Source organism: Dreissena polymorpha, chromosome 7, assembly GCF_020536995.1.
Source record: "Dreissena polymorpha isolate Duluth1 chromosome 7, UMN_Dpol_1.0, whole genome shotgun sequence".
In the NCBI taxonomy this organism is placed as follows: domain Eukaryota; kingdom Metazoa; phylum Mollusca; class Bivalvia; order Myida; family Dreissenidae; genus Dreissena; species Dreissena polymorpha.
Window position 1 is genome coordinate 88209927 of NC_068361.1, and position 15142 is coordinate 88225068.

A 15142-nucleotide genomic window follows, 5' to 3' on the forward strand; every position below is an offset into this window, starting at 1 on the left:
ATTTTGTGTTGTAACCCCAAAATATTTTATAGTTCCTTTTTTATGTCCACCAGTATATACTGGGGAACATATTGTTTTTGCCCTGTCTGTTGGTTGGTTGGTAGGTCTGTTGGTCTGTTGGTCTGTTGGTTGGTTTGCGCCAACTTTAACATTTGCAATAACTTTTGCTATATTGAGGATAGCAACTTGATATTTGGCATGAATATGTATCTCATGGAGCTGCACATTTTGAGTGGTGAAAAGTCAATGTCTAGGTCATCCTTCAAGGTCAAAGGTCAAATATATGGGTCGAAATCGCTCATTTAATGTACACCTTTGCAGTATTTCAATATTCAATATAGCAACTTAATATTTGGCATGCATGTGTATCTCATGGAGCTGCACATTTTGAGTGGTGAGAGGTTAAGGTCAAGGTCATCCTTCAATGTCAGAGGTCAAATATATGTGGCCAAAATCGCTCATTTTATGAGTACTTTTGCAATATTGAAGATAGCAAATTGATATTTGGCATGCATGTGTATCTCATGGACCTGCACATTTTGAGTGGTGAAAGGTCAAGGTCAAGGTCATCTTTCAAGGTCAAAGGTCAAATATATGGGTCAAAATCGCTCATTTAATGTACACTTTTGCAGTATTTCAATATTCAAGATAGCAACTTGATATTTGGCATGCATGTGTATCTCATAGAGCTGCACATTTTGAGTGGTGAAATGTCAAGGTCCTCCTTCAAGGTCAGAGGTCAAACATATGTGGCCAAAATCGCTCATTTTATGAATACTTTTGCAATATTGGAGATAGCAACTTGATATTTGGCATGCATGGTTATCTCATGGAGCCGCACATTTTGAGTGCGAACGGTCAAGGTCATCCTTCAAGGTCAGAGGTAAAATATTTGTGGCCAAAATCGCTCATTTTATGAATACTTTTGCAATACTGAAGATACCAACTTGATATTTGGCATGCATGTGTATCTCGTGGAGCCGCACATTTTGAGTGGTGAAAGGTCAAGGTCATTCTTCAAGGTCAAAGTTAAAAAACAATCAAAGCGGCGTAGAAGTGGACATAGTGTTTCTGACAAACACATTTCTTGTTTACATTGGTTTCCTTTTTTTACTAGCATCCGTGTGCAGTCTTCATTAATGGAACAGAACTGTGTAGGTTTTAAGAAATCTGCTTCATCTTGTAAGCGTAATTTCATATTTTTCTCAACTTCAAGGGGAGATGATTCTGAACTTATTCTTACGTTGCTCATTTACGATAGGGGTTGAGTAGTCATTGATATGAAAACACTCTAAAAGTTTAAATGTGTTTACGTACCACCCCACCCTCTCACACATATATTTCATGGGCATAATAAAAACAAAAAATGGTTACTATAAAACAGCATATTTAAACTAAAATGTCTACATCAAAACGAAATGTTAACGTAGAACACAAATAAAATAATTTGATTCTACTGGGTCTCGGACCTTGAGCCTCTCACACGTGGAGCGAGCGTGTAATCACTACACTACGGAACCGCTTGAAAAATCACCTTCTAACTAACATATTAATACGCTATTAATAGTCGGTTTACATGTAAACCCGGAAGTTTAAACGCTGGATAGTGAGCGGGGTTAAAGGTCCATACTAAAGGGTCAATACCACTAGCAAGATACAGGTTAGGCCTGCGGCCTTCTATATGTGGTTCTTAAAAAATCACCCTGAATGAGGACTTGATAGTAATGAGACTGGGGTGCTGTGATGGTGATCCTCATTGATAAGCGGCTGCTTCCTTTATCAAGACTCATTATTACAATTAATAATACGTGTCGCGCTTCGCGCTCTATAGCGCCTTTATTATTAACTAGGTGGTTGCTATGATAGTGGAACAAAGAAGTGAAAGCGAATTGTGCCTTTGATCTCCAATAATATGTGCACTTATCTGGATAAAATGGCAAAAACGACAACACATGGTTCAGTGACAAGAAACTTTAATTACTTTTTATGTCACTTTAAGTGTAATAAAATGCATATATTGTACATATTTATTTAAAACAGCATATTATCTACACATTGAATGAATGCCAGGAAGTTTTACCGTCTCTATCTCAAGAAATTACACTTTGAGTATGCCTACCCCCATTAATTTTCACGCAATGAATTTAATGTATAAATGTGTATATCACTTCTTTTTGGGGGTTTTCTAGTTGCTTATTAAAAGCTAGTTATACACCATGACATATGAAGAAATCTAGCTAACTTTGAATTAATATTGATATAAAAATACATTCATAATACATTCTTAAGGTCATCTAAAGTCAAAAGGCAACATATGAATACAGCCGCAGTTCACCACAAAATGTCAAAGTTTTCCCGATATAAAGTAGCAATAAGATGTTTAAGTTATACTGTTTCTTTTAACATGTAGCACAATAATATACAACTTATATTTTAATAAAAACAGCCAGATTAATGACAACTAGAGGTTCATAATTTAGTATCAGTATAAAGCCATTGCGTGATTTGACTGGCCGTGTGTCATTTGGAAGCCATATTATCTCGTTCCGTCACTTTTCGTCACTGAAAAACTGACCGATTTTAGGGACCACATCAGATAAAATATTTTTTTGCGTTTGTGACTTTTGGTAGCCCCTCATTGTTTTTAGCAATGAAGGTATCCCTAAAGTCATCCTCTCCGGAACGAGAAAATATGGCTTTAAAATGACACAAGGCCAGTCCATATCCTGCAATGTTTTCAGCTGTTGCTCGCTTTAGAGTTCCTCTATGCAACAGCACGTCTAACAATCATATGTTCTTTGCCTCTAAGGCTTTTCATGACTGAAATAAAACTGAAAAACAACGCGAGAGCCATGAAAAAAAGCCTCATTAATTCAATTTTTCGTTTTAATTAAACAGAAGCAGACACGTTTATGCTGACAGAAGCTATAATTGTTTGACGTTGTTTGAAAACACATCAAATCTTTTCGAAAGCATTCAACCAGAGGCAAGGCTAGTGTTGAGTGTCGTGATGAAACTACATGTTATAAACTTAAATGCATTCTGTTTTCCAGATGTCGCAACTAAGCCAACCAGTGTGCTACGGAAGTGTGCAAGATAGGTGTTAAACAACTATTATTAGTGGGCAAACACAGCATCAGCTTACGAATATAATGCTTGCCAAAGATAATACCATATATAGGCATGTTCAGATTATTGTAGTGTCATCACGTTCTATGTAAAGAATTCCTCCGACCACGCATGCTCCATGCTACCGATCTGAAATCGAGGTTTTCCTAATGCGTCTGCCGTACCTGGGGATTGACATGACGCCAACTGTCAATCAAATCCTTATCTAAGACTTGATCTACCAATCAGCGATCGATAGATCGGGCGCGCGAGTTAGCAACGAACTGTCCGCCATTTTCTAGACAAGCTATGTCTAGGTTCACTTTTATTGTAACGAGTTTCTTTTGATTTCCTCTTTTAAAACGTAGATTCAAAATGGTTTAACGGTGTCAATGGGGATTATGTAACTCGTACAATCGATATCCTGAAAGATATGTTGGTGACATTGAATTTATATCGTTTCCAAAGCCGAAAAGAGATCTTGAGAAGTGTAAGTGATGGATAAATGCGTGCGGTCGGCCCCACGAACGTCAACACTGTAAAAGACAATAACAATATCTTTTTATCGATTATACTAGCAGATTTAAATAGTTTATGTTGTCGGTCTGATCATCGCATAATAGTTCATGTTTTTTAATAGTTTTACCAGTTACTAGGTGATTAATAGCAGCAATATTCATCTGCATTACTTTACGATAAATAAAACCCAGCATAAAGCCTAATTCATGCTGTGTTTTATTACTCTGATAGAAATGGACTTAGTTGTCATCATACATGTTATTTAAAGGTGACACGTGATATCTTATCTTATTAACGGTATCTACACATGTGCAGAGATGTGGTGTCACCAATAAACGCCTTTAATCCACACTTGAAGCTCGAATGCCTAGTTCTCATTTTTCAAACGAGTTTCGTTCGGATAAAAACGGAAATGAAATATGGCAAAAACGGTATAAATAGGGTTTATGCAAATCTGACATTTGGTATCCAGAAAGATAAGTTCAATGAATAAAATTTATACCGTTTTCAACGCGGAAATGCGGTCTTGACAAGAGCGAGTAGAAGCTTCAAGAATTAACGAGATCCCCCATATAGATCATTAATTTATTTAAAAAAAACTTGAAATGTCATAAAAGCAATAACTAAGCATTTTTAAGTATGAATTATGTCACGTGTGCATGTAAAATAATAGAGAATTTTGGTACCCACCTTGTGTAACTTAACTAAATTAAAAATCGTTAAAAATCGAGTTTTGTGTGTGTCAAAAACAAATGAAAACTACTTTGTTACTATTTTAATAAAGACGTATCGATAAACGCTATTGAAAAAGAGTTATTAATTACTGATATAAATTAACTAATAAATGCGGTAACTTGGTGGAAGTCGGAACCTGCGCGTGCGTCTGATATTGGTAGCTTTATTAATTAGCATGACATATTTTCCCTTCGCACAACGCTAATTTATATCAGACAATGACCAAACTTATTGCGTTGTTTTGCGCTTTCAATTTAAGTGATTGATAAATGTCCCACAAGTACTCGGCGTCGAAAAGCGCGTAAAACTTCACCAAATTACCAGGAATGGAGCGCTATTTCGTGTCAAATACACGGGGAGGGGGAAATGTTTCGGTAATATTGTGTAAATATCATGGGTAAATACCGGTGAAGTGTGACATGACACGTAATAACGGATTCGATTTCGGTAAACGTGCAAGCGTTTGAGAGCGTGTTTAATATACCGATGTACACGTTATAAATAGCTGATGTTCTCTATAACCGTATATTTTTAGCATTTGCAAAATAACTTAATGATATCAATCCCTTTACAAGTGTAAAGGGTGTTAACAAAGTCCATAAAAATCGTCAGGAATATCGCGTAAATCTATATGCAGTCTATTGGCAAAGAAGCCATTTTGGTGTTAGCTTGTCTAGGTTTGATAACCGCTAAGCCACGTGATTAAGTGGGCGGAGCGATCATCGATAAGGCGTCCTGTCAATTATCATACCAACCAATTGGATGCAATACGTAGGCGTTTGCCCGGGTAGAATCCCGAATTCCATCGGGCTTATTGTTATAAATTCAGACGTTGGAGATGGAAAGGCAAAGGAGGTCTAAAGTCACCGAAAGTTCTGCTAGGACGAGCGGTCTAAGTAATTCAACAGGCAGCGTCAACGCGTATTCAAACCAAAGGTAAAACTTTTAGATTGTTTTCTTGTTTTGCTTATAAATGAAATTGTTTAATTTGTTAAATGCGAGTTAAGTATGGAGAACATGTCGGTTAATTCAAGTGTTTGTTATAACAAATATCTTGCTTTACTTTAATAAGGAGTTACATTAAATTATTAAATAAAGGCAACAGACGCAGAAATCATTAAAGGTAGCACACACTGGTCTGAAAAAGATGAAAATCTTTTCATATACCTGTTATCATATGGATCTTTTTAAGAACTTTTTTATGTACTAAGAAAATGCACATGTTAAATTTAGTATTAAATAAATGTGGTTATTTTGGGGAATGTATTGGTGGTTAATTGTACATGTCATATAACTTTTGCATACAATTTAAGACAGTGGTGGGTCATATATTTTTTGAAGCTCTTATTCTTTTTTGAACATTTAATGTTTTTTAAAGTCAGAACAACGATTAAGGAGTAAATTTTTTACATTAAAAATACACATATGTGCCGTATGTGTTAATGAAATCAGAGAGAAAGAAATGCATTTTCGGGCTAGTTTGTTTATATAAAATAATAAATTTGGCGAGGCTGTATAATTTGACCATGTTCTTAATGTATTTAATTGTTATATCTGGAAAATATATTAAATATAAATAATAAAATACGCATATATAAATAGCGTATGATGGCGACTTGTTTCATTCGTTTCCGAATCAAAGAGAAAATTGTGTGTTTTTTGTTCATGCGAAATAGGTTTCTATTCTCCACCCTTACATTTGCAATTTTTCATTTATTACGTTTACCTCCTTATGATCACAAAAGATATGTACACATGCGCAACTGCGCATAACGCAATGCCGAACAAAATGTTACTATAAAATATAATAATTATAATTGTCCGACTATCACAATACGTGCATATATGCCAATTAAGTAGAAGGTAATTATTATAACACGATGACAATCCAATATAGACCGCTTCTTATTGTCTAATTTGAAAGAAAACTACTGTTTTACAAGTATAAATGTCAAGATTTATTCAAAGCTTTAGAAAGCTAATCCCCACTTTATGTTTTCCATATTTTTAATGTAACGGTATAATTTCCACTTTTTGAACAGCCATCTTTCAAAACGAAACTAAGTATGCATATAATTAAAAAAAACTTATTTTCTCCAACGAAAACCGAAATAAAACAGACTTTCCCGAATGAAGCCGTATATACTTGAGTACAACCTATTATGAATGATGACGTAAGCCGACGTCGTATAAAAACGCTGGAGTGTAATGGTATTTACACTACCTTAAGACTAATACCCTGCCATATACTTGTATCTAAGCAAAATTAATAGCATTAGTAAATGTGTATATATTTGAACGATTTGCAGGAAAAATATGCTGTACGTGCTGATTCTAGCGTTTGTCCTCACATGCGTCTCGTGTGGTGAGAGAAATGCTTTGGGCTTGAGTGCCAAAACCAACGAGGACAGCGTACCACTAGATCCCTCTCGACGTATTTTTTCTTTGATTTTTGGAGCTTATCTCGGCGGCAGCGCGTTACTTGTAGGCGGCAAAGCGGCGGGTTGGTGGAAAAGGAGAAGCACTGATGTAAATTTAAATTAATTTTTGTGTTGGTCAATTATGTTTGTGTTTTTATTCGGATTTTTTTTACAGTATTTCAGTCAAATCACAGCTGTCAGATATTCTACTCGCATTTTCCTACGATATTTAGTTTACCAGTTAAAAGTATAGATAATAGTAACTTACAACTGCCCTAATTGAAATAAAGGTAGGGTGTGATTAGCCGTAGAAAGGAAATCATGGCTAATCACCACATGCTTTATGCGGTCGCGATGGGGATCAAACCCGCGATCATCGGATCTGTAGTACAGCGCTCTAGTAACTGAGCAAAGCTTAGTCAATTATGTCAAAACCTTAAAATCAAGCGTGGGTGCGTTGTGTAGATTGCACAGTGTCTGCGATACCTGACTTGGAAAGAAAGTCCAGAAATAGTCAAATATTGTAAGAAATGATTTTGTACTAGAAGACATTGGTATAGTTATGATATTGGTTTTTATACGAATGAGTCTTCATGTAAATAAATATTTAATCCTGCCAATCCTACACATATTACATATTGTCTTACCTTTATATAATGTTAAACATATTTCCGTGTCAGTCCTTCGTTTGAAAAGTAAGTAACCGAATGTAAAAGTTTATAAAAGACTGTAACATAACCTGATGAATACCGGTCAATTACAAAAACATTGCTTTGATGAGTGATCAAGAATACATGTTGCAAAAAAGATTACATATATACATTTGTAAAAGCAATGGTATTGTATTTAAAATTAACAAAGGTAATCATTCAATCAAAGTATGTGTGTGTGTGTTCGTGTCAACCTGTTAAACCATTGGACGTTGCAGGAGGAGCCGGTGCGTTTCAAAGTGAAACTTTACGTGAATCCGTGCACTTTCATGATCTACGATGCAAACGAAGATGACATGATAACAAGGGATGAGCTCGAAGCGATTTTTGGTGACGAAGAAACAACAGGAGAATTGGCTAAGGCGCTTGACAAAAACGGTGAGTTAATCTTATTTATGATTCAACCTCATATGTGTCTCGCTCTGTGAAAAGGGGTTTAATGCATGTGCGTAAAGTGTCGTCTCAGATTAGCCTGTGCAGTTCGCATATTCTAACTAGGGACGACACTTCCCGCTTTTATAATATTTTTCGTTTAAAAGGAAGACTCTTCTTTGCAATAATCCAGTTAAGGCGGAAAGTGTCGTCTCTGATAAGTCTGTGCGGACAGGCAAATCTGAGACAACACTTGACGCACATGCAATAAACCCCCTTTTCACAGGGCGAGGCTAATATCCACAAACTCAAACTCACATACACACTTGAACACCTGTTGCACAGATCGGTCGCATTAGAATATTTCATGTATAATAATGCGCCTCCTAGCGGAACATATGTCGACTATGTAAGCTGTGCTTTCATTATGATATGCCATAATATACTGTACATGTTTTGCATGAAGCAATGTATATTTCCTTTAACTGGTCAGTGTAAAGCTCGGCATAAGATATTATCAAAGTCGCAGTGCATATTATATATCTAAATATTGAAATGTGGCAATATTAATTTCAGTAATGTTTTTTTATTTTTAATCTTGTTTTTTAATACTCGAAATTCAGCTCTTTATTTTTTGTTACATAATTATTGGACATATTCGAGTAATATTTGTGTATGGTGAACATGTACCTTTAAATATCTTAGCGTTTAAAATAAGGACGTCATCAGGTCGCCGTCCGGCGTCAACAAAGTGCGAGATTGTATAACGTCATGACTGATCAATACATTTATTTCGTTATTATTTTACCTTATTACTATTGAATTGAAGTTAAAAATGAGATGTTAATTATTTTAATAAAATATAAAAAATGTTTTGTTTATGTCTTAAATTAAGTAAACAGAACAGAGCTATGTTATTGGGCCTTTGACGACCATTATTGCTGCGTAGTACTGAAAATGCATTAAGATGATCTTAAATGTATTAATATAATGTTTTAACTCTAAAGCGTTTTAATCAAAGGCGAGATATGGTTGGTACTTTTTAAAGTTTAATTTCATCGTTCCACTAAAAGTGTAAACCTGTTGCTCAGGTTTGACCTTTATGTAATTTAATGTTAATTAAAATGAAATGTATTCTTTGTATTGCTATTAATTAGATTCCCTCATGCCGAGAATTGTCAGGTTCAGGTCGGTGGCCCCTGATTGTTTTCATGCGTATGTGTTTCCTATGTGTTTGTGTATCACGTGTATGACAGTCCGCACAGGCTAATCATTGAAAACACTTTCCGCCTTTATTGTATTGTTCGTTAAGGAAAGACTGATCTTGACAAAAATCCAGTTTAGGCGAGAAGTGTCGTACTTGATTAGCCTGTGCGGACTGCACAGTCTAATCGGGGACGACACTTTACGCATATGCATTTAACCTCATTCTCCCATAGCGAGGCTCATATATATATATATATATGGTATAATTGCTTCTATATATATAAAGGCGTTTTAGTTTAATTTCTAAAATAACAATTTGAAACCATTAACATATTGCTCGACTGGTGGCGACTTTAAAGCATACGATGATCTCCGGAATACGCCATGCGTTTTTGCTTGGTTTTCACGTGATTCCTCTTTTGCAGCTGACGGTCAGGTGGACGAGCAGGAATTCAAGGAGGCCATGCATAAATTTGTTGAAGGGTGTTAAACTGGCGTGAAATAATGAGTCAATAATTGTGTGAAAATTGCTTGTATACGATTAGCTCATACATATTTTTTAATTATTACCAAATGTCTGCTTATTTCGGAACTATACAAATCCAAACTGCCATGGTTACGTAGGAGATGCACATTGTTGACGTATTTTATGATTTTTATATTTTATGTATGCTGATGTCCATGCTTTCATAATCATTGTACACGTTTCTATATATGTAATGAAATAAATAAATACAGTTATACTGATTTCATGAGACATTTTGACAGTAGTTGCTACAGTTATACTGATTTCATGAGACATTTTGACAGTAGTTGCCAGCAGTAGGCTATGGTTCAAGGTTATACTGATTTCATGAGACATGTTGACAGTAGTTGCCAGCAGTAGGCTATGGTTCAAGCGTGACATTGACAGTAGTTGCCAGCAGTAGGCTATGGTTCAAGCGTGACATTGACAGTAGTTGCCAGCAGTAGGCTATGGTTCAAGCGTGACATTGACAGTAGTTGCCAGCAGTAGGCTATGGTTCAAGCGTGACATTGACAGTAGTTGCCAGCAGTAGGCTATGGTTCAAGCGTGACATTGACAGTAGTTGCCAGCAGTAGGCTATGGTTCAAGCGTGACATTGACAGTAGTTGCCAGCAGTAGGCTATGGTTCAAGCGTGACATTGACAGTAGTTGCCAGCAGTAGGCTATGGTTCAAGCGTGACATTGACAGTAGTTGCCAGCAGTAGGCTATGGTTCAAGCGTGACATTGACAGTAGTTGCCAGCAGTAGGCTATGGTTCAAGCGTATATCCATAATTCTTTTCAAATTATACTTTGTACAAAAGCTTCAATGCTTTTCAAATGAATGATGTATAGCCTCACATTAGCCCCTTAATCATTTGTGATGTTCAAAAGATTAACACTCTCTCGATATTTACCCAAAAAAAATTCTAACTTAAATCGGTGTTTTGTAATCGTATTTACCAATCTTCACGCACATAAATAAGTTTTAAGATTCTCATCCCGGGTTTGACAACAAACGGGTAAATTGATACTTTTTGATGTTTTATACCATCTTAACAATTGATGATTGTCAAGACCATAGTGCGTTATTTATACTGATTTATAATTATTTTATACATTAACTTTTATGTGTGCTAATTTGTAATTATATCTTTGCCTTGTTTGAATAAATATTTAGCTTAACACTTATGTTTCGGTATATCTGACATAACTTTATATGCATCTTCCGAACTGCTTCGTCTCAGGAATAGCAGTCACATACATAGCTAATTGTAAGAGAAAACAATTAAGAAATAACTGAAAACTGCGCACGTGGACATTGTATCTTGCAAATCGACACCTCACTGGGATGACATGTTTCAAGTTTCACTTCATTCGCTTGAGGAATTTAGAAGTAGTCCGCTCCATATACGTATAAAATTTCATGCGGAGAAACCGACAAAACAGCTAGAATGACTATAATAATCCTAATCATAATAATGTTGTGTTATAACCCCCGAATAACCATTATCTATGATTTTGTGTTGTAACCCCAAAATATTTTATAGTTCCTTTTTTATGTCCACCAGTATATACTGGGGAACATATTGTTTTTGCCCTGTCTGTTGGTTGGTTGGTAGGTCTGTTGGTCTGTTGGTCTGTTGGTTGGTTTGCGCCAACTTTAACATTTGCAATAACTTTTGCTATATTGAGGATAGCAACTTGATATTTGGCATGAATATGTATCTCATGGAGCTGCACATTTTGAGTGGTGAAAAGTCAATGTCTAGGTCATCCTTCAAGGTCAAAGGTCAAATATATGGGTCGAAATCGCTCATTTAATGTACACCTTTGCAGTATTTCAATATTCAATATAGCAACTTAATATTTGGCATGCATGTGTATCTCATGGAGCTGCACATTTTGAGTGGTGAGAGGTTAAGGTCAAGGTCATCCTTCAATGTCAGAGGTCAAATATATGTGGCCAAAATCGCTCATTTTATGAGTACTTTTGCAATATTGAAGATAGCAAATTGATATTTGGCATGCATGTGTATCTCATGGACCTGCACATTTTGAGTGGTGAAAGGTCAAGGTCAAGGTCATCTTTCAAGGTCAAAGGTCAAATATATGGGTCAAAATCGCTCATTTAATGTACACTTTTGCAGTATTTCAATATTCAAGATAGCAACTTGATATTTGGCATGCATGTGTATCTCATAGAGCTGCACATTTTGAGTGGTGAAATGTCAAGGTCCTCCTTCAAGGTCAGAGGTCAAACATATGTGGCCAAAATCGCTCATTTTATGAATACTTTTGCAATATTGGAGATAGCAACTTGATATTTGGCATGCATGGTTATCTCATGGAGCCGCACATTTTGAGTGCGAACGGTCAAGGTCATCCTTCAAGGTCAGAGGTAAAATATTTGTGGCCAAAATCGCTCATTTTATGAATACTTTTGCAATACTGAAGATACCAACTTGATATTTGGCATGCATGTGTATCTCGTGGAGCCGCACATTTTGAGTGGTGAAAGGTCAAGGTCATTCTTCAAGGTCAAAGTTAAAAACAATCAAAGCGGCGTAGAAGTGGACATAGTGTTTCTGACAAACACATTTCTTGTTTACATTGGTTTCCTTTTTTTACTAGCATCCGTGTGCAGTCTTCATTAATGGAACAGAACTGTGTAGGTTTTAAGAAATCTGCTTCATCTTGTAAGCGTAATTTCATATTTTTCTCAACTTCAAGGGGAGATGATTCTGAACTTATTCTTACGTTGCTCATTTACGATAGGGGTTGAGTAGTCATTGATATGAAAACACTCTAAAAGTTTAAATGTGTTTACGTACCACCCCACCCTCTCACACATATATTTCATGGGCATAATAAAAACAAAAAATGGTTACTATAAAACAGCATATTTAAACTAAAATGTCTACATCAAAACGAAATGTTAACGTAGAACACAAATAAAATAATTTGATTCTACTGGGTCTCGGACCTTGAGCCTCTCACACGTGGAGCGAGCGTGTAATCACTACACTACGGAACCGCTTGAAAAATCACCTTCTAACTAACATATTAATACGCTATTAATAGTCGGTTTACATGTAAACCCGGAAGTTTAAACGCTGGATAGTGAGCGGGGTTAAAGGTCCATACTAAAGGGTCAATACCACTAGCAAGATACAGGTTAGGCCTGCGGCCTTCTATATGTGGTTCTTAAAAAATCACCCTGAATGAGGACTTGATAGTAATGAGACTGGGGTGCTGTGATGGTGATCCTCATTGATAAGCGGCTGCTTCCTTTATCAAGACTCATTATTACAATTAATAATACGTGTCGCGCTTCGCGCTCTATAGCGCCTTTATTATTAACTAGGTGGTTGCTATGATAGTGGAACAAAGAAGTGAAAGCGAATTGTGCCTTTGATCTCCAATAATATGTGCACTTATCTGGATAAAATGGCAAAAACGACAACAAATGGTTCAGTGACAAGAAACTTTAATTACTTTTTATGTCACTTTAAGTGTAATAAAATGCATATATTGTACATATTTATTTAAAACAGCATATTATCTACACATTGAATGAATGCCAGGAAGTTTTACCGTCTCTATCTCAAGAAATTACACTTTGAGTATGCCTACCCCCATTAATTTTCACGCAATGAATTTAATGTATAAATGTGTATATCACTTCTTTTTGGGGGTTTTCTAGTTGCTTATTAAAAGCTAGTTATACACCATGACATATGAAGAAATCTAGCTAACTTTGAATTAATATTGATATAAAAATACATTCATAATACATTCTTAAGGTCATCTAAAGTCAAAAGGCAACATATGAATACAGCCGCAGTTCACCACAAAATGTCAAAGTTTTCCCGATATAAAGTAGCAATAAGATGTTTAAGTTATACTGTTTCTTTTAACATGTAGCACAATAATATACAACTTATATTTTAATAAAAACAGCCAGATTAATGACAACTAGAGGTTCATAATTTAGTATCAGTATAAAGCCATTGCGTGATTTGACTGGCCGTGTGTCATTTGGAAGCCATATTATCTCGTTCCGTCACTTTTCGTCACTGAAAAACTGACCGATTTTAGGGACCACATCAGATAAAATATTTTTTTGCGTTTGTGACTTTTGGTAGCCCCTCATTGTTTTTAGCAATGAAGGTATCCCTAAAGTCATCCTCTCCGGAACGAGAAAATATGGCTTTAAAATGACACAAGGCCAGTCCATATCCTGCAATGTTTTCAGCTGTTGCTCGCTTTAGAGTTCCTCTATGCAACAGCACGTCTAACAATCATATGTTCTTTGCCTCTAAGGCTTTTCATGACTGAAATAAAACTGAATTATGGATCGCAGACACAGTAAAGATGTCGGCCATATTGTCAGTAATTTTACATGTTTTAAGCAAAGATATCAGTGCTTCATTATCATCAGGGGCATTGTTGGCGTTGCAGGTTTCCTGGAGAACATGTTCACTACATCTTCATGTTTGTGTGAGTCTGACTGTCCAGGATACAATTTTTGAAAACCAGCAAAGAGTAAAAAAAAACTGAGTACACAATTGCAAATCGTTTCAAAACAGTGTGTGTTCAGCAATGCTCTAACCAAAACCGAAAAATCAAACCTGCGCCAATTATGAGCAACAAAAATGGCTCCAGGAAACTTTCCAAGCCACATCATACAATCAAGTAGAGAAGTTTAAATGGATACACTATCAACACTTCCACCATTTACACGCATTATGCCATGATAAAAAAAGAGATGCCAGTCACTTTTTGAGCTTGGGAAGAAATTGGCACTGTTGTCTTCACATATGTCGAGAACTTAAAACCAGTCTTGAAATGCACAGCAGCAATCTGAGTAATATCAGGGATTACGATACCTCGAACTTAAAAACAAAATAAAATTCACACAATTCTTATTTCATGAATTTTATAATTCACCTTTAAGTTTCATTCTGACGCCTTATATGATCGTTGGTTATGATAAAAATCAATTTTCAGCACAACAAGCACATTACATATTGACAAGTCGTTGAAATCAAATTATCGCGTGTGAAAAGAATTAACCATTTATATGAATAGCTCAGAATGTTAATATACCTTTGCTCCTTCATAAGATTTATTACTAAAAGTAATGAATTTATTTTAAACAATCGTAATGTTTGGAATAGCTTTTAATATTTATAATAGCAATGACAAATACATATTTTTATTAATGTGCCTGCCCAGGGTTTCTTACCAAAAATCTTTTAAAAAATGTAATTTTACCAAACTATGAACACGGTGCCTTTCATAAAACAATTATTATTAATATGTTTCATGTTCATCTCGAATAGAAAATAAGAAGACAATTGATGAGGAAAAATACTAAAATTTGGCACAAGAATAGTCAATAACATTGTATTGGAAGTCAGTTTTAACACTTACTACATTTCTTTCTCATAGGCATCAATGGCAGCCTTGTTAGACGACGCAGTTGAGATTTTCTTGATGGCCTCTCCAGCACGAGCCTCCATCTTCTTAAGATTTCTATTTGCAATAAGCGTTATATTTAGA

At 35.6% G+C, this 15142-nt stretch overlaps 1 long non-coding RNA gene across 3 annotated transcripts in view; it reads left to right on the forward strand.

Annotated features, from left to right (window-relative positions):
- Positions 1–15142, forward strand: part of LOC127840138 (uncharacterized) — a 183058-nt gene that overhangs the window by 60188 nt on the left and 107728 nt on the right. Inside the window, exon 1 of one of the 3 annotated variants that reach the window (XR_008030433.1) lies at positions 559–578. The exons of 1 other annotated variant lie outside the window; for it this stretch is intronic. This is a non-coding gene — a long non-coding RNA (uncharacterized LOC127840138). Of the gene's footprint in view, positions 1–558; positions 579–11650; positions 11671–15142 lie in introns of those variants that run through there. One more of the 3 variants, XR_008030434.1, reaches the window with a different exon arrangement.